Below are 27,856 nucleotides of genomic sequence, written 5' to 3'. Positions count from 1 at the left end.
GTCCGGCCCCTCAACAGATACCCCTCCGTTGTGGTTGCACCTACGGTACGGCTATCTGTATCGCTGAGGCACGCAAGCCTCCCCACCAATGGCAAGGTCCATGGTTCATTAACACATCCAGTAACATCACCAGAAAACAGCCACCTTACAGCAGTTTCCAACTCACACCTCTCGGAGGATGAACGCAGTGCTCAGGTGCATCCTTGAACCATCTCCACAAGAACGAGAGTATCGCGTGTTGCTTAAAAAGCATATCTACAAACTAGTGCAAAATCGTCGATGCGAGTCGTTGGAGGACGTTGCTGCTTGCTTCGGGTGTATGCGTGTTATCAGCATGAAAGTCAACGCCATTACAGCCGTAGACTTGCCGTTGTAGAGGGTACTTTTAGACTCGTAGTCCGTGACGACACTACAACAATAATTGATGGCATCCGTGATTGTCAGAGGCGGGAACTTGAAATCGCGTGGGAAGTTCAGAGAACTGATTAAACGTTGTAGTAACAACCGCGATTGTGGGTTGTGACGGGTAATGCTTTCTCCAGTTCCGGTAGCTCAGATTTGTGTGCGTACCGTTCTGGTCAAAAAACCGTGCCCTGTTCAGAACTCTCTATTCGATTACAAGATGAAACATTATCTAGCTCCTAGTGAAAGACTGTGTTTTATAGATTAAAAAACTGCACCTAATTTGAGATATAGGCACCACGCAGGTAACTGCGATTTGTCGTACTACCTCTAGTGAGTTGATTCAGTCCCAGAAGCACGATTCTGAACTGTCTGTGAAAGACTCTCCTTCTTTGTTTTAAGCCATCAGTCTCGCCACAGATTTGTTGCTGTCCTCCATATTTTCCTATTTTGTGTTAACCTTTTCACTTGTGCGCAACTACTACAGCCAGCATCCCATATAATTTGTGTTCCACACTCCACCTTTTGTCTACCACTACATTATTCCCGTCTACACGTCCGTCCAGCGCCAAGACAACTACTCGTGGATGCCGTAGCAGATGTTCCCTGCTTCTGGTGGGGACATTCCATAGACTTCTTTCCTCACCTATTCTTTTCAGCACCTATATCGCACACTTTATCGAAGTACATGATTTTTAAGTTTCTCCGATAACATCTTAATTCAGTTATCTCCAGTTTCTTCTTCGGATTTCCTTTGGTCAAAGTTCCACATCCATACAGCTCTAAGCTTCTGACAAACACTCCTGGAAATGGAAAAAAGAACACATTGACACCGGTGTGTCAGACCCACCATACTTGCTCCGGACACTGCGAGAGGGCTGTACAAGCAATGATCACACGCACGGCACAGCGGACACACCAGGAACCACGGTGTTGGCCGTCGAATGGCGCTAGCTGCGCAGCATTTGTGCACCGCCGCCGTCAGTGTCAGCCAGGCCAGTTTGCCGTGGCATACGGAGCTCCATCGCAGTCTTTAACACTGGTAGCATGCCGCGACAGCGTGGACGTGAACCGTATGTGCAGTTGACGGACTTTGAGCGAGGGCGTATAGTGGGCATGCGGGAGGTCGGGTGGACGTACCGCCGAATTGCTCAACACGTGGGGCGTGAGGTACCCACAGTACATCGATGTTGTCGCCAGTGGTCGGCGGAAGGTGCACGTGCCCGTCGACCTGGGACCGGACCGCAGCGACGCACGGATGCACGCCAAGACCGTAGGATCCTACGCAGTGCCGTAGGGGACCGCACCGCCACTTCCCAGCAAATTAGGGACACTATTGCTCCTGGGGTATCGGCGAGGACCATTCGCAACCGTCTCCATGAAGCTGGGCTACGGTCCCGCACACCGTTAGGCCGTCTTCCGCTCTCGACCCAACATCGTGCAGCCCGCCTCCAGTGGTGTCGCGACAGGCGTGAATGGAGGGACGAATGGAGACGTGTCGTCTTCAGCGATGAGAGTCGCTTCTGCCTTGGTGCCAATGATGGTCGTATGCGTGTTTGGCGCCGTGCAGGTGAGCGCCACAATCAGGACTGCATACGACCGAGGCACACAGGGCCAACACCCGGCATCATGGTGTGGGGAGCGATCTCCTACACTGGCCGTACACCACTGGTGATCGTCGAGGGGACACTGAATAGTGCACGGTACATCCAAACCGTCATCGAACCCATCGTTCTACCATTCCTAGACCGGCAAGGGAACTTGCTGTTCCAACAGGACAATGCACGTCCGCATGTATCCCGTGCCACCCAACGTGCTCTAGAAGGTGTAAGTCATCTACCCTGGCCAGCAAGATCTCCGGATCTGTCCCCCATTGAGCATGTTGGGGACTGGATGAAGCGTCGTCTCACGCGGTCTCCACGTCCAGCACGAACGCTGGTCCAACTGAGGCGCCGCCTGCATTGCTGCGAAAGGTGGATATACACTGTACTAGTGCCGACATTGTGCATGCTCTGTTGCCTGTGTCTATGTGCCTGTGGTTCTGTCAGTGTGATCATGTGATGTATCTGACCCCAGGAATGTGTCAATAAAGTTTCCCCTTCCTGGGACAATGAATTCACGGTGTTCTTATTTCAATTTCCAGGAGCGTATAATATCAGGAACTTTTTCCGTATTTCCACGTCGATGTCTGATTCTAGCAGAGATCTTCACATGTGGCAATCTACTTCTGATATCTTGCTTACTTCAGCCATTTTGTTCTTTCTCTGTTCTGTCCATCCTAATTTCGATGATTCCCCTTACTACCACTCCTCACCACCATTGTCTTTTCTTTGTTTACCTTTGGGTCTTATTCTCTGCTGTGTGTGCTGTCCAATGCTTCCACAATGCTTCCAAGTGTTCCTCACAAGCGGACAGAAGAAAGCCGCTAAACTTGAAACCGATATCTGTTCCTTTTGCACTTTCACGCCTCTTTTCAAATTATTTTTCATTTCCTTCATTGCTTTTTCAGCACGCCTTAATCCTTCTAAAGAAGAACTTTCCTTTCTTGACCTTCCACCTGACGACTGTACATTACCTGACCCAAGGTACACTGACACCCATATGTAATGCTGAATTGACCGCTAGATGTTATGAGAATCGGACACACCAATATGAACGGAGACGAGTATTACTGCGCCGTCAATAGACAAGGAGTAACACCAGAATGGATCGATCAGAAGGGCTCAGTGACTTCGAAAGTAGATTAGCCATTTGATGTCACAGGAGTAGCCGATCCATCAGGGACATTATTTTCAACCGTTCTAAAGCTGCTCAAGCCGACAGATGGTGACCTCACTGTGGAGTGGAAATGCGAAGCAACAATTGCGTCTAAACCGAGACTAGGCGGATATCATGTGCTGCCAGAGGGGGACTGTAGAGCACGATGGAGGATGGCTGTAAAAAAATCTCATGAAATCAACAGAAGGAATCACTCACGAGTTTCAATGCGCTACCATCTGGCACAATGACTGTACGCGGGAAGTTCAGAAGAAAGTTGTCGAATGGCCGAGCAGCTGTGTATGCACGTGTGTCGCGGATTCATAGACATACAGAAAACAGAGCAGACACTCTGCAAGTGCGCAGTTTGTGGGGTGGAGGCGACTGGATACAATCGAGTACCGTGCCATGGTATGCCTCCCGATCAGTGCATTTGCGCTAGGGCTTGGCAGCTGTACTACATTTACAAGCAATTTTAAAACAGGGAACGAGAGGTTATGTCATGATCGCATGGGTAGAACTGACATAAAAAAAATCGGTAGAACTGCGGAATATACGTATGAATTGAGGGAACATACACCTAAATGCGGGGAAATTGAGGAAGTACTTGCGTGTCTTCTGGTTGGCGCAGAACAATTTGTAGATGGGAACAAGTATGCGACAGCAAGAGGAATCCGAGAAATCGTCGACATGGAAGCGAAGGGAACCAGGGAAACAGTCACTTTTTTCCGTCGAGGCAGCATTCTACTGTATGTCTACAGAGGTAACAGTGATAAACGCGAGTTGACGACTGTATTTGACGCTTTCCAGGAAGACAGAGAACCATCTGCCTCTAAACTTACGCCGGGTGGAGTGGCCGTGCGGTTTGAGGCGCCATGTCATGGATTGCGCGGCCCCTCCCGCCAGAGGTTGGAGTTCTCCTTCCGGCATGGGTGTGTGTGTTGTTCTTAGCATAAGTTAGTTTAAGTAGTGTGTAAGTCTAGGGACCGATGACCTTAGCAGTTTGGTCCCTTAGGAATTCCCACACATTCTAAACTTACTTGTATCTGCGTTAAAGGATGACATAAAGTGGATGGAGTGGTCGGTTGAGATGGACTTGTAACGAGATACGATTTAATGGTAGGCTGATGATGCATTCTACAGAGAGAGAGGTAGAAGTTGCTGCAGGTCATTTGACCATTTTTTCCTCATGTTCTGTCAGGATGCGTCAGTTGTGTGACATAACCTGCATTCGACACGTGTACAACAGCGTGTTCTGTGTGGGTCTTCGAGCAGTGTCTAGTTGCGATCGTTAACAATAAACCTCTCCGTCATCAGAGGACTTCCATCTCATGTGTGATGAAACGTGACACATTCCTCTAAAAGTACGAAGATTTACGAGATGTACTCCATTCCCCTGCCGCATGTTGGGTGTAAAATCGATACTTCAGTTTCATAACTGAGTTAGCGATAAGTGCTTGTGAGACCGTGCAATGCCCTTGTATACATCTGCTTGACAGATGTGCTGTTTACAGAGTTAGTGGCGGCATGGTTTGTAATTCCACATGTCGGACGCTGCTGCTAAGGTTTTATTTGTTTCCTTGTAAGAGGTATTCTCCATTACTAACCATCATTTTATATAGGACTGATGTGGGCATAGTATAATTTCTGAACCGTGATCGATGTGAACAGTGGACGCTACACATTTGTGGAAAGCTATATTGTGCATGTATCACACAGAACCAATGTTTTAACGAAATAGTTTTTTCGTTTCACGGTTTGTTACCATAGGTTATCGTAGAGAAACCGACAAGAAGGATGTATGTCATGCGCTGTCTAACGATACCACCACTTGCAAAATAGGTTAGAAATCAGATTAATAATGTTGCTCACGCAGCATATGTTCGCTTTATCGGGCAACAAAAAAGTTATTGACTGTGGATGGTATCGTCAGAATGGAAATACTGAAGTCACTGTAAAAAGTCATTAATTTTGCCACTTATCTTGAATGGATTCCCACGTAGATTTCGTCGAAGTTGTTGTGACTCATCTTGTTGATTCTAGGGTGATTCTACTTTGACTGCTAGAAGGTCCAGATCTGTATTTTAGCAATATTTGAAGACCTAACAAATGCGTTTTTCAGGTAATTCTTATGATCAAACAATCCCAGATCAGAACAATGGTATGGTAGAAATAATTTTTGACTTGGTGTTCACGATCCACATTTTTATTAAACTTTTTGTAAATTCACATATACTTCTTCTTAATTGTCACGTCATCAAGAAAACTGTTTTGTATCAATCTTCATATATTTAATTTCCGCTTTAACCAATCAGAAGACTTGACTGTTCTTTTACAAAGCGAAATAACAACTTAACTTCTGCAAAGTGAAACAAAGACTGCTCTTTGCGCATTCGCGCCAAAACGGTTACAAGTAAGTCAAAGACTATGACAGTCTCACAGAAATGAATACACACAAGAACCGTATCACTGTAATATATCGATACATCGGAGTACCTATACATTAATAAAACCAAATGTGAATATTGTCACAAAAATATGTCTGTTACTTCGCAGAAAAGTAGTACGATATTACTAGTATCGAAAACTGGGGTTGGAGTGCCGTAATGGTCACGTAAATAGTGAACCATTACAGTTGGAAATATATTTTCTTACATTGGAATGTTAACAGTCAGCATTACACACGACTGATAGGTTGGAAACTGAAGCGGTCTAACACTGTAGCCTGTTTTAAGTGTGGAACCTTGTAGCCTTGATGTTGTCTCTTACCTTTACCCTCCTGGTACTGATACCAGAAACTAGAACAACACTTTAAAATTGATAGCGTAGTCGATTTACACAAAAATGCTTCGAACTCCATCCGTCTGCAGCTCCATCATGCAAAAATCACCCATTTCTTGTTCTTCTCAAGGGGAGTACGTATGGCGGAACTGGTCAAAAAGTGACATTTTCGGATTATTATCTCTTATTGATATTTGATCTCTCCTGAATAATTTGATGCATTATTTGTCGAAAAATTCCAATTGGAAGTGTAGTTTTTATCATTTCAAAGTTAATAGTGCGTGTGTAAAATTATCCGGTCGTTCTGCACTGAGTTGCCTTAGTATCTCTATCTCTTGAACTATTCAATCTAAAAGGCTGTGGTTTTCAGCTATTAATTCCTTGAAATCATGTTAATGTTCGTGTTAAGAGGTTGGATGCACTGTATAAACAGAAATGGTGGTATAGCACATGCATTTTGTTTATTTACTTTGTGGTTGTCATGTTTCATAAGTTTTGAACTGAAAACATAGTGGTTTGGTGTGTTATTATACTCTCTTGTACCTCTTTCCAACATGACGAAAAGAAAGGGTTGTTTTAAGAAGCGACGTTTCCATGGAAATCAGCATATCACAAAATCTGAATCCAGCGTTGATTCTGAAATAGATTTTTCACAGACCCGTGATAGGGACACGCCTACTAGTGCTTCGAAGAGGAAACTTGGAGACCATGAGGATTTATTTATTGGCAAAGATCAAAATAGTTTAGGTTATGTTCTTTTAGATTTGAGTGTGTTAGGACAAGTTTTGCAAGATGCTGTGTCATGTAAGGTTTGTGGTGGGTAAATTAGCATCTCTGAGGACTCATCTGCAAGGACTTGACTGGCTAACAAACTTGATATTCAGTGCGAAGTTTGCAGGCTCTCGACGTCATTTTGGACTTTTGAAAAGTGCAAGAATGACTTGTTTGAGAGCAATGTTAGATTCCTGTATGGAATGAGGTGCAGTGGGAAAGAATTGACTGCAGCTGAAGTATTATGTGCAACGCTGAACTTGCCAAACCCACCAACCAGATCAAGTAAGTACACAGAAGTAATTGGTGAATGTGTCAAATCTGTTGCTGTTGCTTCTATGAAAGCTGCTGATAAAGAAGCAGTAGAATTAAATAACACAACAGACTTATCTGTGGCAGTTGATGGCACATGGCAGAAGAGAGGTCACACATCAAAAAGTGCAACTGTCACTAGTGTTGACACAGTTAAAGTTAATAGTGCGTGTGTAAAATTATCCGAATGGATCAACTTACGATCATGAAAGCCCAGCGTGCAGCAGAGGAAGTGACTAAAGAAGCAAGAGGCAGGAAAAGAAGGAAGCTTCTAGGTTTGCAGGATAGTCAAGAACAGGATCCAGATAATGCTGATTATGGGCCTGGCTGTTTCTAGAAGCTGGCATGCCTCCATGTGTAAGTTAATATCAAATAAAATGTTTGAACTTGATTTGCCGGAAATGACATTTCTAAAATTATTTTATCCATTATCTCAGGGACTATTACAGATACTGAAACGTCCCCTTAGAACAATTATACACGACTGTGCTTAAACTGACACACAATATTTTTAGCGCAACGCAATCTGACTATCAAAAATCCCTACAAAAGAATGGCCCTAACTAACATTAAACTATACCTTTCACAAATCACTTACCTCACAAAAATCTTTATTACTCGAACTACTGCAATACAGCGAGCGCCACTACTGCCAGCTAAATAAAATATTCAAACTACGGAAGGCACTAACTACTGATAGGCATAGTTAGCAAATGAAAGATTTTAATAGAGAACAAACAATGTATTTACCTCAATAGTCATAATATATATAGCAGTTCATAATATCCAGTATAACAAATTTCAAAACTCCGCCATTTCCTTCCACACATCCACCACTGCTAGCGGCTCACCTCTAACTGCGCAACGCTACGCGCTGTTCACATCCAGCTGCCCAACACTACAATGGCTGACAACAATGCAAACTAGCCACAGACTGCACACAGCACAGCCAGTGATTTTCATACAGAGCGCTACGTAACGTTGCCAATAAGAAAACATAAACAGCCTACTTACATAGCCCCCATGCTCCCCACAAAAAATTTTACAAATTGTTTTGGGCAGTGGCCAATAATGATTTGATAAAATTTTTCATAATTACAATAAGAAAAATATCAAATGCACACACTTATTAATACAATGTTGGTCAAAAGCTAAAATTTTCTCACAGTCCATAAAGACAGTCCTGATCATACATCACAGTGAAACTGCCGTTTCTTTTCTCAAAGTCTGAGCAGTAAAAGACAATGCACACGGAAGTAGTGGATTTCCATGCAGTCTTGAAGAAGTAGTGTTGTCCTTCCAACGGAAAGACAGTGCTGGCTCTTGACATGCTGACAGGTAATGGGCCACAACAGAGCAAACCCACAGCAGAGTCATTCGAAGTTGATGAATATTGGTAGGTAGGTCATCACAGAGTAGACCCGATTGTGGTATTGGTGGGCCACCAGAGGTGCAGACCCACTATGTTCCTGATAGAGATTGTGGTATTGGTGGGCCACCAGAGGTGCAGACCCACTGCAGTCCTTGTAGAAATAATGGTATTGGTGGATCATCAAAGGTGTAGATCTACTGTAGTCCTTGTAGAGATGGCCAGCAGCCATCTGTTGTGACTGTGCAGGTGCACAATCACCATTGAAGAGTCTTGCAGATAATATAGCAAGTCCATAACCACCACTTGTGCACTCACAAAGTTGTTGGAATTGTCCTTAGAACCAGCAATGCTGTTATCCAGTCCCTTGCTGAATTATTAACACACGTGCAAACACTAACAGTCCCTACTTCTCACATATTGTCCATATAGTATGACCAACAGAAACGTGTGCAGTGAAATGGAACTTACAAGTTACTTAAGTTGATGAACTGCTGTCAATTACAATTTTATAACATAAGAATACAATAACAAAGGTACAAAATACATCATTAAAGAACATAACAATACAGATAACATTAGTAGTAATACAGGCTTTACAAAAGAATAGAAATAACATATACATCAGTGTTACAGGAATTATTACATGAGTACATACATAAAGATCAGAATAACTTTTGAAACATCAACTTCACACATGAGCATTAAAACAAAACAGAATAAATAATGTCTAAGCATATTTACAAGGTAAATAGCATATTATTAATGCCAATTATATTCAAGGATAACAGTATTCCTCATCACAGTGAATGTAGCTTAGTATTAGAAGAAGAAAAAATTCTATGAAACTACACAGAGAGAGGAAGAAAACAAATACACAAGGGTACACAAACACATAGTAGGATAACACAAAAGGAAAGGACAGGGTTCGTTTTCAGTGTAACATTTGGTACTGCAGTCCAACCCAAAACTTCATTCCATAGATCATTCCTCGTATTTCGATATTTGCTCCAGCCAAAAAAATCCTATCCAAGCATGCTTTCTGTATTTTTCTCGTATAACCTCTCAGTGCATTTCTTCAAATTCATCGCAACTCATTCTCTTATAGGCTATCCCCTCTTAAGCTAACTTAAATCTACTGAGCTCAGATGCTAAACTAAGGGACGAGGCAATGCAGCAGCACAAAACAATTAACACGAACAGCAATGACAAAAAATTCAAATTGGCAAAGTAAGCAACAATATTACAACTAATATGCAATGAGCAGCAAACAAGAAAAATAAATCAGTAATAAACTGGCTTAGCAGAGTAACACAAAGTCAAATACAGTAACACTATGCCTGGCAAACAGCAGCAGAAATAACTTATATCTAAACATGACATAGCTCAAGCAGAAAAAAACATTACACTAAAGACAACAAAGCAGATAAGGGAAATGTATATTCACATCTTAATGTCTATGTAATTAAAGTGGTGCACCACAACTTATTCTACGAAAGATATTACCAAGTAGTTGAAAAGAAAATTATGTGTGCAAGTCCTGTAAAGGGAAATGTAATTTTTGCTCCTTCGTTTTTTTTTTAAAGTTATTGTTTACTGGATCTGTAGGCATAAAATATCTATATTAGTACATTCATAAAATTTTAATTTAAACAATGCTGCTGTGCAGCTAGAAACTAGATATTAAAGAAAATGAGCAAATAAATACATAAAGCATGCCATATGGCATTTCTCTCAACTAGAAAGATGGTAGTCATAATCAGGTGTATAGACATAAAAATATTTCTCGTCATTTCATTAGGCATTGCAGTAAATATCATAAATTAAGAGCTCCACAGTGTTATCATGTTTTCAAGTTTGAGGATGTCGTATTTACGATGCTTTCTACAAAGGAATGTCAACAACGGGGATAAGGGCCTCCCCTTTTTTTTTCTACCTGTGCCTCTGGAAAGGCCCTCACTAATGGCTTTTTTTTTTTCAGGCGTCTGACGCAGCTGGGTGCCCACAACGCATTACGTGCAGGTGGTCACTTAACTTTCTTACGGAAATATTTACGACATTTTTCCGCTACAGTGACAGTCTCATATACAAAATTTCACGGGTCGAGAATTTGCGTTGCAAATGTGTAGAAACAAAATCTTATGAATATAACAGTGTCCAAAAAAATTTTCGTCGGCATTGTAATACATTCACGGATTTACACACATTTCATAACTCTTAAAGTACGATTCTTGGTTTCCAACATCCTTTATCACAAGTCAGAGTCCCTAACCACTACTCATTATTCCTTACCTTATTACACATATACATATTCGTCGACACTTCTTCAATATTTCATCATAATAAATACGTAGCATAATCAAATTCCTCATATAACATCGGCTTATTGATCATAAACATATCTCAACAGCATAACACACATAGCCGTCGTAAAAATAACATCATAACACCTCAGTCAAATCTCAAAATCGTCGTAGCTTTCTGCAATAATGTCAAAACCTAAAAAAAATTCTCTGCTCATGTCAAAAGTGTCATCGCCCTTAAACGTACTTTAAAAATCGTGATCCCATACCAAATACATCATTCAAAGCTCTTATAGTATCACAATGGTTACGAAAAAATATGAACAGTTTACAAAGTACAGACAAAATACAATTTCGTAAGTATGAAGTTACCCAACTGTCTAATTGTGTAAACATGTGTCACTGATGTAGTAGAAAAGTTTGCCTCTCTCAGTTAAATGATCAGATAGCTGTGTAATTTATGTATTAGAGAAATATGGTACCGATGTGTAAGTTGTATAAGCAAATACCATATTAGCTAGGGCTCCTTGTGCTTGCCAAAGTCATGGTACACAAAGTAAGCGTATACCGCCCTGAGGATTATTGTAATTATACCCTCAGGTGTTACAGATTACAGCAATGGAATGAAATGTATCACGGAAAACTTTCTTTGTAATTCAAAAATCTTGAAAAATAAATGGTTTAAGTACGAAATTAATCACTCAAATACGTGTACTGTAGCGCTAAACTGTGCGTCATGCTGTAAGATAATCTCTGTGGAAATGTCGTAGTTATTGTCCTCCGAAAGCTAAGTTCTGCAGAAGTCAATGTACTTACCTCATGATAAACAAAAGTGAAATGCTTTGCGTATAGATATCTTAGTTATTATGCTTATTGTTGTGATGAAGAAATTACTGTGCTGTAAAGTATTGTTGTGCTACGGAAAAGGCTGTCTCATTGTAGCTATACCACAAAAGTTACTATTAAACATGTTTTACTTTCCAGAAGAATTCAGAAAAACTGTGCAGATATAAAACAGATACACCGCAAAAGCAACATTGTAAATTATCACTCATTAGTAACATCGTGATATAATCTTGTAGCTGTCACATAAACTAACCACTGTGTCATCTGGTATCTCTCAGAAAGTACTTTAATTCAGAATGTATTTTCAAGTACACCATAATGTTGCATTAAAATCTCATTAGCAGTACTGGTAAATGTTCTAAGTATGTGAGCCTTATAGTCGTTACGTAATCGTGCAACTAACAAGCAAGAATGCACCCACACAATAACACTGTGTCGTCTGTTCACAATAACAATGCATTCGTAATTTCTGTTTAAATAAGTTCTCTTGGTTCTTGACTGGATACTTAACTTCAAACATTGTTGCATGTCAACAGTTTCTAAGTCTGACAATGCATACTAGAAATGTGAAGTGAAAAATTTTATGGCAAAGACTAAGTTATAAAGCAGATTATCTTTCAATAAGGGGTTTTACATATGAAATGTGGTGTAAACCTTTACTCTTCCTAGTACGCAGTGTTTCAACTTTAACGCAATTATCATGTGGTATACGTCGGTAAGGAATCTTGGAATTTTTCTCAAGGTTAGCGTCTATGTTATTTTTCTCTGAGCCAGCCTGTGGCACGAGTCATTGTCTGTTCCTTTGTTGTCGCGCGTCGTTATTGGTATTAGGAGACCTAGCTTCTTCAAATTCACGTTGTCGAAAGTTCCCTGCTCTGTTTGAGTCCCGCCAGTTCTGATGCAATTCAGGTCTGTCGTTACGATTATCTCGTCTGTCATCACGTTGGTAGATTTCATAATTTCTTTCTTGTCGGTCACGTGGTGGAGAATTTCTCCTTGAATCGTAACTATGCGCTGGACCGTTGCGTCTAAAGTTATTCTGTCTCCCTTGATAATAATTATTTTGGTTCCCATATTGTCTGTTTCTCTGATTGTCTCTGTGATAGTCATTACCGTGGAGAAGTGATCTTTCCCTGTAATTATTACTACTCTGCCAACGGTTGTCATACGGGTGGTGTCTGTTTTGGTCACGATTTACGTTGTAAGAATAGAATTTTCATGTCCAGTTATTGTTTCTGTCGTCACGGAATTGTGACTGATGTGACCTTCAGTGATTGTTTTCCTGTTTTCGCATCCTGTGACTGTCTGTGACAATTTCTAATTCTTGTAACAGTCCCTGAAAAGCTTCAATGTCGTCTTTGCAACGACCTGCTAAAATAATATGTCGTAAATGTTCAGGCAGTTTGATTAAGCAAATGCAGATGAGTTCTGAGGGGCTGTATGGGTTTGAAAGATACTGATTCTTGTGCAACATGTCTTCAAAATATTTGACAAGACTGGAAAATTCAGATTGTTCGAAACGTTTCATCATTATGATGCCATGTTTTACTCGGTCTTGTGTAGCTTGAGACCAATATGCTGAGAGGAAGGCATGATGAAAATCTCCTTCACTGTGACAATCGTGAATGACCGATCACATTCTTACAGCTGGTTCATTCTCCAAGTAGCCACACATAAATTCTAACCTGTGCTCCAATGACCAGTTGGGAGGGAAACAATGAGAGAATTGATGGAGCCACGCTTGTGGATGAATGTCGTTGGCAGAATTCTTAAACGTTTTGAATTTACGTGTAGTAATGAACAGCTTGTAGTCAAAATCATCGTGTCGGCGAGTAGCATATCGGTCATTGTTACGTCGCGTCGGCGGTTCCATCTCAAAATTCGGTGTACCTTGCTAATTTCTTTCATAATTTTCGAAGTGCCCTGAGTTATTATTTTGTGGCTGTTCCGCATTTCTATGTCCCTCTTCCCGTATTGGAGCACGAGTGGCCTCTGAAATACGTAATTCTTGTATTACCTGTGTCAGCTGATCTTGTACTTCCCGGATTTCTCTTTGGTGTTGCGTATTAATTTGATTCTGATTTTGTTTGAATTTCCTAATTTGTTCGCACTCTTCTGTGTCAGTGAAGGCTACGGGTCTTGTGTCATTCAGATCATCATCTACCTTTGCAGATAAGTTAGTGAACTGATCCGAAAGTTCGGCTACTTTCTCCGATAGTGTACTTATTTCCTCAGTGTGTTTTTCTGAACCAAGTTTCAGAGTGTCCATTTGTGTTGAAATCGTATCTACTGTGTCCTTTAAGTTTTCTTGAGTTTTTGCAAGTTGCGTAACCGAATCGGTAGATGCAACTGAGTCAATTTTAGCTTGCAAGGTGTCGTGATTTTCATGAACAATAGTTTGGAGTTCTTTTATGGCTGCTTTATGATTCTGTAATGCACTTTCATGACGCGAAAAAATAGGTTGGAAATGCTCACAAATTTGTGTTTTTACGTCATTACAGACTTTCAGACATTTCGACTCAATGTTATGTAACTCAGCAGTTAAATCTTCACGTGTTTGTTCGAGAGTTTGTTCCAATGAGTCTAATTTTGAAGCTTTTGCTGTGTTTGTCTCTGATTTTGTTCCATTGTGTGTAACTGTTGCTGTGTTTGTCTCTGGTGTTGTTCCATTGTGTCTAACTGTTGCTGTGTTTGTCTCTGATTTTGTTCCATTGTGTCTAACTTTTGAAGCTTCTGTTCCATTGTGTCTAACTTTTGAAGATTTTGTCCCATTTGTTGCATTAATTGTAATAACAATGCATTAGTGTCTGGAATCTATTCCTCTACGCTTTTCGGCAGTGCATTTGCACCAGAAACATTCACATTTTGACAAGCAGAAAATGTGTCTTGACTTATTTGAGAAAATGGTGAGGACGCAAAACCTAAATCTACAGTATTTGCAAAATTGTGTCCTATCATTTCGGATTCCTGAAGCGAGCTGTTGCCGAGCGATCGATCGATAATGCTTCCCTGTTCACTAATTGTTTCACTGCCTACGCCATTGTTTGCCGCCCGCTCCATTTCCCTATGCACAGTTACCAAATTACTACTTTGAATATTAGTTAATTCATTACATGGTGGCGTTAACACACTGCTTTCGTCTTCACTGTCATTTCTCAGTTTACTTTGGAGCCTAGAGTTAGGTTTTTCACACGCCATTATTGTCACAATATTTCACACGACAACACAGAAAAATACAATTTGAAGAGCAAAAATAAGAGAACACATTAACATAGCACTGAAAATAATATCTAGTTAATTGCAAGCGTAGCTGCGAAATACTTGGTACAAATCTACATGCATGCCACAACTGTTTTACTGTACAACAATGAAAGGCTGCAACTACAAAGGAGATTCTCTCTACAATTACGCGCTAGCAATAAACAAAATTTACACTAATTACACAAACTACAAGAAAAAATCAGAAGATTCCAGTGAGGTATCCTCGGCTAAGGGTCGACATATGAAACGTCCCCTTAGAACAATTATACATGACTGTGCTTAAACTGACACACAATATTTTTAGCGCAACGCAATCTGACTATAAAAAATCCCTACAAAAGAATGGCCCTGACTAACATTAAACTACACCTTTCACAAATCACTTACCTCACAAAAATCTTCATTACTCGAACTACTGCAATACAGCGAGCGCCACTACTGCCAGCTAAATAAAAGATTCAATCTACGGAAGGCACTAACTACTGATAGGCATATTTAGCAAATGAAATATTTTAATAGAGAACAAAGAATGTATTTACATTAATAGTCGTAATATATATAGCAGTTCATAATATCCAGTATAACAAATTTCAATACTCCGCCATTTCCTTCCACACATCCACCACTGCTGGCGGCTCACCTCTAACTGCGCAACGCTACACGCTGTTCACATCCAGCTGCCGATGCCCAGCACTACAATGGCAGACAACAATGCAAACTAGCCACAGACTGCACACAGCACAGCCAGTGATTTTCATACAGAGCGCTACGTAACGTTGCCAATAAGAAAACATAAACAGCCTACTTACAATACTATTGGAATTTGCGCAGCTGAATAAGTATTAAGGAGAAAAAAAGGACATTTTACTAATAACTATATTTGCACATTCAAGAACAAAAAAAATTTATAGCGAACACAACAGAATAATTAGTGCACACAAAGAGTTTAGACAATGCCAAAGAGGTCTATTTTACACAGTGCACTTTGCGCCGTCACACACGAAATATATTGTTCACACAATTCCAACACCCCTCCTTGAACTTATATTTTGTGTGTTGCTTCCACAAGATAAACCAAATAGTCCCATAATCTTCTCAAACTTCTCCCTTTCCAAGGGTTTGGTCAGAAGGTCAGCTAACATGTCTTCTGTGTGCAGATAGTCCACGGCAATGTTCTGTCGCTCTGTGTGGTCCCGAATGAAATGGTGCCATATATCAATATGCTTTGTCCTAGCACTAGTAACATCATTTTTAGCTAGGTTTATGGCTCCCTTATTGTCACAGAAGATGGTTGTAGGTTCCTCAATTAAATTGGATTCTATTTCACTTATTGATGTTCGTAGCCATAATGCTTCGTGTGTGGTGTAAGATAGTGCCATATACTCGGCCTCTACGGTGCTCAATGCAACAGTTTTTTGCTTTTGACAGGACCGTGATGTGAGGCCCCCATTAATTTAAAACAGCAGCCAGTGTTGGAGTATCTGTCTCCCAATTCACTCCCCCAGTCCGCATCGCTATATCCCTCTAGTTTTGCGTTACCATCTCTATGGTATTTTAACTCATAGCTTGAGGTTCCTCTTAGGTATTGGAATATCCTCTTTACAGCTTTCCAGTGCTTTTCCTTTGGGTCTCTGCAATATATGCTCACTGCATTGGTGGCAAAAGCAACGTCAGGGTGTGACGTTTGAGAAAAATATAACAGACTCCCCACTGCTTCTAAATAAGGAACATTCTTGTCACATTCCACATCAGTCTCATTTACACTTAACTTCATTCCTACTTCCATTGGAGTACTTATGGGTTTGCAATCACTCATGCCAAATTTCTTTAATATTTTTTCCGTGTATGATGATTGACTTATGCTCAATTCTTGTCTTTCTTCATCCTTAGTAATCTGCATACCTAAATAACGTTTGACTTCTCCCAAATCATGCACCTTAAACTTGGTTTGCAGCTGTTTCTTGAAAATTCTCATTTGGCCTTCACTTTCAGTCAGGATAAAGAAATCGTCCACCCATATCGCCATTATTATTATTTCTTCTTTTTTCCCTTTATAGTAAATGCTGGGATCTGCCTTGGATTGCTTCATATTCATATTTATTAGAGTTTCATGTAGACATCGATTCCAGCAACGTCCACTTTGTTTAAGTCCATAAATAATTTTTCTCAAACGCCAAATCTTTTTACTTTCTGATCTGGTTTTTATGGCTTCCCTTGCTGGAATGACATATATCTCCTCCTCCAATTTCCCATTTAAATATGCCGTTTTAACATCCATATGATGAATTATTAAATTTCGTTTTACTGCCAAGGCTAAAAGATATCTCAATGATGCATACTTGACTACAGGTGAAAAAGTTTCTTCGTAATCCAACCCTTGTTTTTGTGAATATCCTTTTACCACAAGTCTTGCTTTGTATTTTGGTGATGAGCTTTCAGGGTTCTTCAAATTGAATACCCATCTTGCCTGCAGTGGTTTCTTATCTCCTGGCATATCTACCCATTCAAAGGTTTCGTTCTGATATAAAGATTCTAATTCTCTCTTCATCGCTTCTTTCCATTCTTGAGAGTTTGGGCCACTCATTGCTTGTTCAGCTGTTCTTGGCTCATCATTAAAAGACTGTGCTGTATACATCTCAAAATCCGGATATTCCTTAGGTTTTGGTACACGAGAAGAACGCCTTACATTGTTTTCTTCATTTTTTTCATCCTCTAACTCAGTGTCATCATAAATTGTATCCATTTGTCCTTGGCTGTCGTCTTCCTCTTCTTCACTTTCTATTTCCTCACACAAGGTTTCACCTTCTGAACTAGGTGCAGTTAACTCAGTGGTTTTGCTCTCTTTTGAGTCCTTTCTATTTTCAAAGAATATTACATCTCTACTTGTGACAATCTTTTTAGTCAATGGATCCATTAATCGGTAGCCCTTTGAATTTTCACAATAGCCTCCAAAAATATACTTTTTAGCTTTCGGATCCCATTTTCCTCTTAGCTGTTTTGGAATATGTGCCATTGCATCACACCCAAAAACCCTTGTATTGCTTAGATCAGGTTTCTTTCCTATCCATATCTCATCAGGGGTTCTATTCTTTAATGCTTTTGTAGGTGATCTATTGTTCAAATATACAGCTGTTGACACTGCCTCTGCCCAAAAATCTTTGGATAATTCAGCGTCAGTCATCATGCTCCTTGCTTTCTCAACAATGGTCCTATTAGCCCTCTCAGCAACCCCATTTTGAGATGGGCTGTACCTTATGGTAGTTTGATGCCTGATTCCCTTTTCTGCCAGAAGTTTCTTCAATTTCTGGTTAATATATTCTCTCCTGTTATCAGACCTGATGATCTTGATCTTCTTTCCCGTCCATCTTTCAACCATATTGCAATATTCCTCAAAGATATCTCTCACGTGGTCTTTAGGACTAAGAAAATAATCATGAGTATATCGTGAGTAATCATCAATAAACGTAAGAAAATAATTACTCCCACCTATGGATTCACACACCATCGAGCCACATACATCTGTGTGGATTAACTGTAAGACTTCTGTGGATTTACTCTTACTAGTCTTGAAGGGTAACCTTGCTTCTTTTCCCTTTACACATGTCTCACAAGGATCCTTGGACATACTAAAATTCTGTATTCCCTTTGCCATATCCTTTATTATAGACATACTCTTTCTATTTAGATGTCCAAACCTCCGGTGCCATAAAAAACCTTCTGCTGAATATACTGAATCACTAACATTTTTATGTTTACTGTCAATGGTATCCAACTTAAAAATACCCCTTTCGTTACTTGCTGTAGCTATAACTTCACCACTTTCACTGATTACTCTTGCACCCTGCATGTCAAAAGTGACTGTATTTCCTTTCTTGACAATTTCCCCTAAAGACAGCAGGTTAGTTACCACATTTTTCACATAATGAAGATTGTGTGCTGTAACCATATCTGATTCACCATTTACACTTACATGTAGATCTAGTTTCCCAGCCAGGTGACACTGGAGCTTGTTGCCATCAACAGTAGATATTCCCATATGAGTCTTATCTTTGATGTCATAAAGAAGTGATTTATCTTTAACAATATGCACAGATGCACCTGAGTCTAAAATCCATTCCATAACACGATTACTCATCCCACCAAAAGAATAAAAACATGAGAGTGCCTTACCTTTGTTATTGGTCCTTCTCTCTGGGCTATCAGTAACATACCTCTTTTGCTGAGTGTCTGATCTTGGGCTTACTTTTTCTTTGCACTGAGACGCAATATTCTCATCTTCTAACATTTATAGCACCTCACCGATTTCTTCTTTTTGTTTTTTGAGTAGAGAGCAGACGCACCTTCCTTCTCCAATGTACAACAGCTTGGAGCACTCTTTACGTCCTGCAGGATTTTCACCTTAACACTGTCGCCTGTGATTGGTATACCCGAGCTTTCAAGTCCCATAATCATAGGTGCATACCTTTCGGGCAGTCCTGCCAACAGCAATGTTCCTATCCATTGGTCAGCGATCTCGAATCTGATGTTTCTCAGTCGGTTCGACGTGGTTATTATTTTGTTAACGTATTCGTCTACACTCTTACATTTGTCCAGACGAGTGGTAATTAACTCGCGTAATAATCCTACTTTTTTCTAAGACCACCATCATCGAATGCACTTCGTAAATTGTCCCAGACTTCTTTCGCTGTAGCAGCTTTTTCAACGTGAACATAATTCACCGAATCAATCAGTAATATCAATTTTGATTTTGCTTTCCTATCCTTATTTGAATAATTCTGATCTGTGGATTTCATTGTCCCATCTACCAAGTCCCATAGGTCGTCTAAACGTAAATACGCTTCTACTGCGAACTTCCAGTTTGCATAGTTTTCGCGACCCATAAGTTTTTCAATCTGTGGAATTTGTGCCGCACTCATTCTTAACGGTAACTTGCTTTTTATTGCCGTAAAAAACACCGAAAAATAATGCGGAAAAAAAATTGCGATCGTCTTGTAAGGATAACTCGCACTTCACGTAAATTGGAACTTTTCCAATACTTTCTCCCTACTATTTTATTGATATACTTATTCCAAATGCAGTCTGGGCCCATAACCTATTGGAATTTGCGCAGCTGAATAAGTATTAAGGAGAAAAAAAGGACATTTTACTAATAACTATATTTGCACATTCAAGAACAAAAAAAAAATTTACAGCGAACACAACAGAATAATTAGCGCACACAAAGAGTGTTAGACAATGCCAAAGAGGTCTATTTTACACAGTGCACTGCGCGCCGTCACACACGAAATATATTGTTCACACAATTCCAACAGATACATTAATTTTACACTATGTTATCACTTAGTATACTGCAGCTACTGAACCTCCCAAAACATCTCTACCTCTAACGGTTTTTTACTTACGGAAGAAAAAGTGGACTTTTAAACGAAAATATTGAACAACAATGATTAAAAAATCGTAACTAGCTAATTATTTCTCTATACATTTTGATTCTGGTTCAGCAATCAGAAAAGGAGTGATACTATACATCCCAAAAATTTCAGATCTCTTTCTGTCACAGGTTCTGAGATAATGGGTCATCAATATTGCAAATTTAACACTGTGGATACAGGACGTACGTACTCCCCTTAACTGTCTGCTATTACATCAAAACACTTTCAAATCTGTTACTATACATTGATAAGGGGTGCTGACCTCCTCGACATGGGCGCATCTGTAGAAATCTTGTGCACTTGGATGGGCGAGGACTCGGGAAGCTCCATTCATTCACGAGACGTGGAATGTAGAAGTCTGCTTCTGGTCGGCTTCAGATTAAATCGGTAACGGTGCTGCAGGGCGGGCTGGTCAAAGGCAGTGCGAGGGGGCCTTTCAGTCTCTAATTTTCTCCTAAGACTGCGAGAATGCTCTGTGACTCCCATCTGCATAGAGATAGATCGAAAAATTAAACACTATGCTCGAACTGCTAGAAATATGTAGAGCACTGTCTGGCATAATTTGATTATGTATATGTTCGAGAATTAACAATGAATGGCCTTACCGCACAGTTATCTATCTACATTCGCATTGATACACGTAAAGTAGAGAATGGCGGTTTAGCTATGATACTGAAATTGGGAACATGCTGTCACATCATTGGTCGGTGTTGAAATTACTGTTAAATTGCTAAAATTGTTCGCACTATCAACTGTGATGCTTATTATTAGAGTACATCGATGGTGTCTTTTCCACCCCATCCATCCACTGGCACGCTGTTGGTTGCCACATAATGATTGACTGACATCGCTTGTTTGAGTTGGAGAAAGAGTTTTGGTGTAGGGGCCACACCTTCTGGGGACGGTTAGCACTGAAACAGTGATCACGTACGTGACTGCAATACGAGGAATCAGTCGAAATGGAACGCAGAGCCATCAGCTATTCCGTCACTGTGACAGATGAGTATAAATGTAGAGGTTGTCAATCACCATCAGACAACCGTTTGGAAACTCTCGACAACGCAGCCAAACTCTTCCAGTTTTCTTATGTTGTAACTGTCTTTTATTTAAAATCGTCCAGTGTGTGTGGTGTGTTATGGTAGCAGCAGTAACAACATGACTTAAATAGTGCGACACCTAGTTTTCTGTGAGAAGCAATGGATCACAACGTGTTATGTCAGTTTAGAACCTGACGCAGACCCTGAAGTTGTGACAGAAAAAACAAAACATATGGCAGTGTACAAAGCGCGTTACAGCAGAAAAACAATGTTTCAAACAATGACACAGGGTCACAGTGAGTGTCTCTTAGAACTATAGTTTGTGGGATACGGTCATCTCCTACAGTACAGGTGATGCAACTTTACACTGGTCTGTGCAATGGATCACTAGCTGTATATTTAATAGAATCGTCACATGTGCTCGATGCCGGTATGCAGATGGTATTTGCTTTCGATATATGGGAGGAGAGAGATGCGGTAAAAATCTTATCGAGTTCTGTATCGGATGAAGTTAGTGGAGCTTTTATAATGCGTAATTTTTCTCTGTTGGATGATACAGAATAACAAAGATAGCATATTGGGGTGATAGACGTGAATGGGCCCTGAGGAACGCTGATCTGCTTTGGACAGTAGTACTTGTATGCAGTTTGGGGACGCAACACAATGCGGTAGCAAAATCCTCGTCCTTCCTCCAGTTCCCGCACTGTCTTTTATACTACCTCGTGTTGCAGGAGCAGGCTTCGTTTGGCACTGCCTTACACATCGTACACTGCTGGTGGAGTTACAACAACAGGTTCCCATTTCCACGGAATGGTCAAAGGAGGGACCTGTCGCACTAAAGGAGGCCCTCTGTTTCTACATGGGTTGCAGATACAGCTCTCCCAGACTTCTGCTCAGTTCCTACTTAAATTGGAACGATCACATGCGCAAAATTGCAGCAATGGCAGCAGTTGCATGAGGCATAGGGACTATCTAAAATTTTACTATAGCAAACAATTTCGAAAAAGGTGACTCGTTTCGAGATATGAGAGTGCCAGAAGTATGATTCGCTGGTAGCTGTAATCATTAAAGGACTTCTCCATCGGATACAATGCAGGTATGTGGTTGAATGGAAAGGCTTGATACCGGAGCGTGTAATAATGGAGATCTGAAAAGCCTGTGCACATTTCTTACGACTTCAGTCAGCACACCATCTGCTGTTTGTGATCCTTCTCAATCAGTCTTTGCTTACAGTCCAGTGGATATATTGCAGAACATCTGATATGACATCGAGATAGAATGTGTTATAAATATTGGAGAAATATCTAAAGCCGGCATGAGGGAGTCTTAAACATTAAACACCGGATTCATACCGTGTTCCTTAGCTGAATCACTTACTAAATTCAGTGATTTTATCACGAGGTTGCATCATTGGCTACGTGTAACCGCACTGTTGGTCTGATAATGTATACACCGTCTATATACAGTGTCACAGTATTTGTGTGGAAAAACCACTTCATTTGGAGTTAATGCCATACCTCGATTTATAAAGCCAGTTTAGCTTTTAACATGAATACTTGTGTGCACCTGTAGAATCAAAACCGGTTGTGATAGTAATATAGTCGTTGCGATCATGTTTTCTTTTAACATATGGTCTTCTGTAAGACGATTACGCCTCTCTTTCTAAGACACAGTGGTACCACTCGCTAGAAAAACTTATGAGACATGTCCTCCCATTGCTGATTTTCGGTCAGTATTATTTCGTATCGCCAGCAGTCAGTTATTGGCCAAGTATAATACTTAGTAGTAGGGGATGCGTGATAGGTTCGCCTTGAGCATCAGGGTTATGAAGAATGTGTGTGTGTTCCAACATGTGCAAAGGAACCATGTCCTGGCGTAAGGAAGGTACAGATTTGACATGGAATACTGTGACAGGAAAGGGACGCGTAAGGCTGTTGTCTACCGTATTCCTTGCAGTTGTGGCATGTCATATATTGGTCAGACAATCGGGACTGTGGAAGACCGGTGTATTGAACATAAACGTCACACACGCTTACAACAGCCAAACAAATCTGCTATTGCAGAACATTGTCTTGACACCGGTCATCTTATGAAATACAACAACACGGAGGTTCTGGCTTGCACGTCCAGCTATTGGGATAGTGTTATTAAGGAAGCTGTTGAAATCAGACTATCAAGCAACTTTATTAACAGAGATGGTGGAGTTTGTTCAAATGCTGCTTGGAATCCGCCTCTGTCTCTCATCAAAAAACAGAGGGACAGAATTAGTGCTACCTCACCTCTTGATTAATAGTAACTATCGAGATTTCTGATGTTGGTTATCTTTGGTTACGTTGACACTTGTTCTGTGTGTGGTGTCTTCCTTGTTTCTCCTCTTTGAGCCGAGGTATTAAATTTGGTAGCACATTTCTTCTTCCTTGCATTTGTGCCTTGAGAATGGCAGGGTGTGCTCCTGTCGAAATATCGGCGGTGGTCGACGACGTCACCCGGCAGCAAACCCGTAAGTTATTTGAACATCTGCATTAATGTTGAAGCCCGCGTTTCCCGCGGTGTTTCTATATGTTCGCCCAATCTCTGTACGCGGTACTGAAACACTGATTTGGGACTGATTCTTACTGGTGTGTCCATTTCTGTTATTGCTTGTGCAATTCTGGTTTGACTGTTTTGTGCTTGTTTTAAGTTCTTGTGAATAACATCAGGTTGAATTATAAGAACAAAACGTATTAAAAGCATAATAATGGATGGAAAGCGGACATGAGTCCATCATGGAGCCACGAGACCGCGACAAAATCAGAAAAAAAGGTCTAGAATATTGTATAAGAATGATTTTTATCAGAGCATAAAGAGAAAGCCAGCATATTTTGAGTCATGAGTCCTCTCACTTGTTTGATGCGACCCGCCATTGATTCCTCTCCTGTACCAACCTTTTTACCTCAGAGTAGCTCTTGCAATCTATATCCTCAATTACTTGTTGGATTTATTCCAATCTCTGTCTTCCTCTGTAGTCGCTACCCTCTAAAGGTCCCTCCAGTACCATGGAAGTTATTCCGCCATGTCTTAACAGATGGCCTATCCTCCTGTCCCTTCTTCTTGACAGTGCTTTCCGAATATTCCCTCCCTCGCCGTTTCTGCTGAGAATCGCGTCATTCCTTACCTTATCAGCCACCTAATTTTCAACATTGTTCAGTCGCACCATATTTCAAACGTTTCTATTCTCTTCTGTTCAGAATTTCCCGCAGTCTATGTTTCACTATCATACGACGCCGTTCTCCAAACGTAAATTTTCAGAAATTTTATTTCAAAATAAGGTCTATATTTGATACTAGTAGATTTCTTTTGGCCTAGTATGCCCTTTTTGCCAGTGCTATTCCGCTTTTTATGTCCTCCTTGCACCGTCCATCATGGGTTATTTTGCTTCCTGGGCAGCAGACTTCCTGAACTTCGTTTATTTCGTGATTCCAATTCTGATGTAAGATTCTCGCCCTTTGGATTTCTGTTACTTTCAATACTTGTGTCTTTCTTCGAATTACTTTCAGTCCATATTCTGTACTCACTAGACTGTCCATTCAACGGATTCTGTGATTGTTCTTTAGGAAGACTAACATATAGACATGAATGCCAGACGTCGTATTCTACCTGTGTGACAAAGAAATAAAATTTATTAGTCAAAACATCTCAAATTTTAGATGTATGTATTGGTACATATAAAAAACGGAAGGATACAGCAGAAAGAATGGTGATGCCGAGAAAGAAGATACCAGTTAATTGACGACATTAAGATAAATGCAGCATATACACCTACGAAAAGGATGGTAAATAACGGAGAGAACTGTAAAATGCTGAAGTTGCAGTAATGGATCTGCCTAATGGGCAGAACACAGCATCATCATCATCAACAGAGGAGGCTTTAGGCCCAGAAAGCAATGAAGGACATAGATTCTCTCTCTTTCTTACGCAGTAGGCTGAATACTCACTAACTTAATCGACATAAACTGTTAGTCATTTAACTCAATAAAGTTTGAGAAACTTTAACCGAATGCGTTTCAGAAAAAGGAAAAAAAAGGCTCCAGAAGCAAATTATCGGATAAGGCACATTAGTTTTTTGTATTATACTTGTCGACTCAGCGAAGTCCACAACTCCGCGTGCTCGATTCCACCAGGAAGCAGACCAGAATGACCACGAGGCCGGAACACAATGCGACGCCATTTATCGGAAGTCCACGCTCGCCAGTCACGGCACCATTCAAAAAGCGGCCGTCTGTGTTGCGGTGTTAACGGCAGCTTGTGAATGGGACGGTAATTCCCTTGTCTGTCTGCCGCTAGACTGCGGAGTGACACACAACGTTGCTGGAAGTGCGTTACTTTTTCTCGGACGGCACACGTGGAGCGGTACAACGTTCTTGGTGCACAGTACCGCGTCCTCCCTTCTAGTCGCCAGATGAGGCCGACCAGAAGCTTTACAGTGAGTGTGTGCCCGCTACCACGTTCGCACGCAGTCCAGCGTCACTCCGAATGCCCCACCAATCTGGATACTGCACGATTCCACCAGTCGGCCAAATGGAGACCCACTGTGAGGCCCCCTCCATATTCGGTAAGGCGCTGATAACGCTGCCTCACACGAGGAGGAGGCATCTCCGTGTCCTTCGCGGTCATCACTCAACATCTGACGCTGTTCACGGCATTTATACACCCTACCAAGTCTCGTAAATGCAGTAAGCACGAACGACAGAAATTCACTCTGGTGGCTGTTTCACCTGTCGCAGAGAATTGCAAGTGTTATCATTTACATTCCAGCCGATGGTGTGTGTATGTGTACGAAGTTACACTGAAATGCGACCATTTCTTCTGGGTGCTTCGGTTTTATTTCTATTTTTTTTCAGCTAACGTACGTACGAAGGCGTTTCACATCGACATCAGTACTACCGACGTGCGTGGATTTTTTTGTTGTTGTTGTTGAGGGCCCTTCCTTGCGCTCTCCAAAGATTCGGCGAGCTTCACTGATTTAGTTAAATTAAAACTCAGATGTCACGTGCCGACGAACGTGATTCATAACCTTCTCGACTTTACAACAATAAAAACGAAATCGAGAAAGAAACGGTATGTAATGAAATTGTATATGTTTCTCATAGTCCATGTACCGAGACGGAAGATCCTTGTGGGAACTAAACCTTCTTGATGCTATTGAACTATTTGAAATAAAATCATCATAACTTCTAAACGGTTTGCGTCAGGACACTGAAACTGCACGGTTGGCCGCGGGGCACGAAGCGAATTAATACGTGCATGAGTGGTTTCGTTTAGCGACGAATCCCACATTCATCTGGATGGGTTCGTCAGTAAGCAAAATTGGCGCACTCGGGGGACTGGGAATCCGCACTTTTCGATCGAGGAGTCTCTTCACCCTCAACGGGTGACTGTGTGGTGCGCAGTGTCCAGTCACGGAATACTCGCTGTGATGTTCCTTGATGACACGGTGACTACCGAACGGTACGTGCACGTTTTGGAAGATGATTTCATCCCCATTATCCAATATGACACTGATTTCGGCAAGATGTGATTCATGCAAGACGGAGCTCGTCTCCATAGAAGCAGGAGAGTGTTTGATGTCCTCGAGGAGCAATTTGGGCTATCCAGGCATGGGCATCGATTGGCCACTGGCAAGGGCATCGATTCGCCACTGGCATGGGCATCGATTGGCCGGATCTGAACACATGCGACTCCTTATTGTGGGGATATATTAAAGGCAAGGTGTACGGCAATAACCCCAAAGCAGCTGCTGAGCTGAAAACATCCATTCAGGATGTCATCGACAGCATCGATGTTCCGAAACCTCAGGGGTCATGCAGAATTTCGTTATTCGTCTGCGCCACATGATCGCCAATGATGGCAGGCATATCGAACATGTCGTAACCTAAATCCGAATATCTGTAGTGACGTTTACATGCTGAGTAAAGTGTGTGCACTCCGTTGTTTGTAACTAACTTACGTTTTTTTCATATAGTTCAATTATTATCACGCTGTATATAGTAAAACAGAAAGTGTGTGTCTTCCTGAGTCAAATTTGAGAACGAATATCTTGACGTAGTGTTGCTCTTCTCAAAACGAAATAAAGAACGAAGGACAAAACCATAATGAACACCAAATGGAAGAATGGACAGTGCGGCAGTACAGTTTAAAGCCTGCAGCCTTACTTGGTTGACAGACAGAAAACTAAACATTCACTGGATGCTGTAGAAAAATAGTAATCGTTCTCGAAGTACTTCGTCACTGACAAAATAATCATCTTCAATAACGATAACACCCGGCGGAAATATTGAAACAAATTAGCATAACTTGGCAAGAGAGATCCTCGCTGACAGTCGAAGTTAGTGTACACCTGTCGAGGTTACATGTTTTTCTAAAATAAAATAAAATGAAATGTACCTTAAAATGAAGGAATAAAAGTTTCTTCCAGCTGTTCTAAATATCCAGTCTTAGACAGTGTCATTCAATACACAAGCCGCCTATGCCTAATACATGGACCATGGAGCATTGAAAAGTAAATAACGACTTCAGACAGCACAGTAAATCACGAAATCACATTAA

Source organism: Schistocerca cancellata, chromosome 8 (genome assembly GCF_023864275.1).
Source record: "Schistocerca cancellata isolate TAMUIC-IGC-003103 chromosome 8, iqSchCanc2.1, whole genome shotgun sequence".
In the NCBI taxonomy this organism is placed as follows: domain Eukaryota; kingdom Metazoa; phylum Arthropoda; class Insecta; order Orthoptera; family Acrididae; genus Schistocerca; species Schistocerca cancellata.
Note: the sequence above shows the minus strand (reverse complement) of the source record.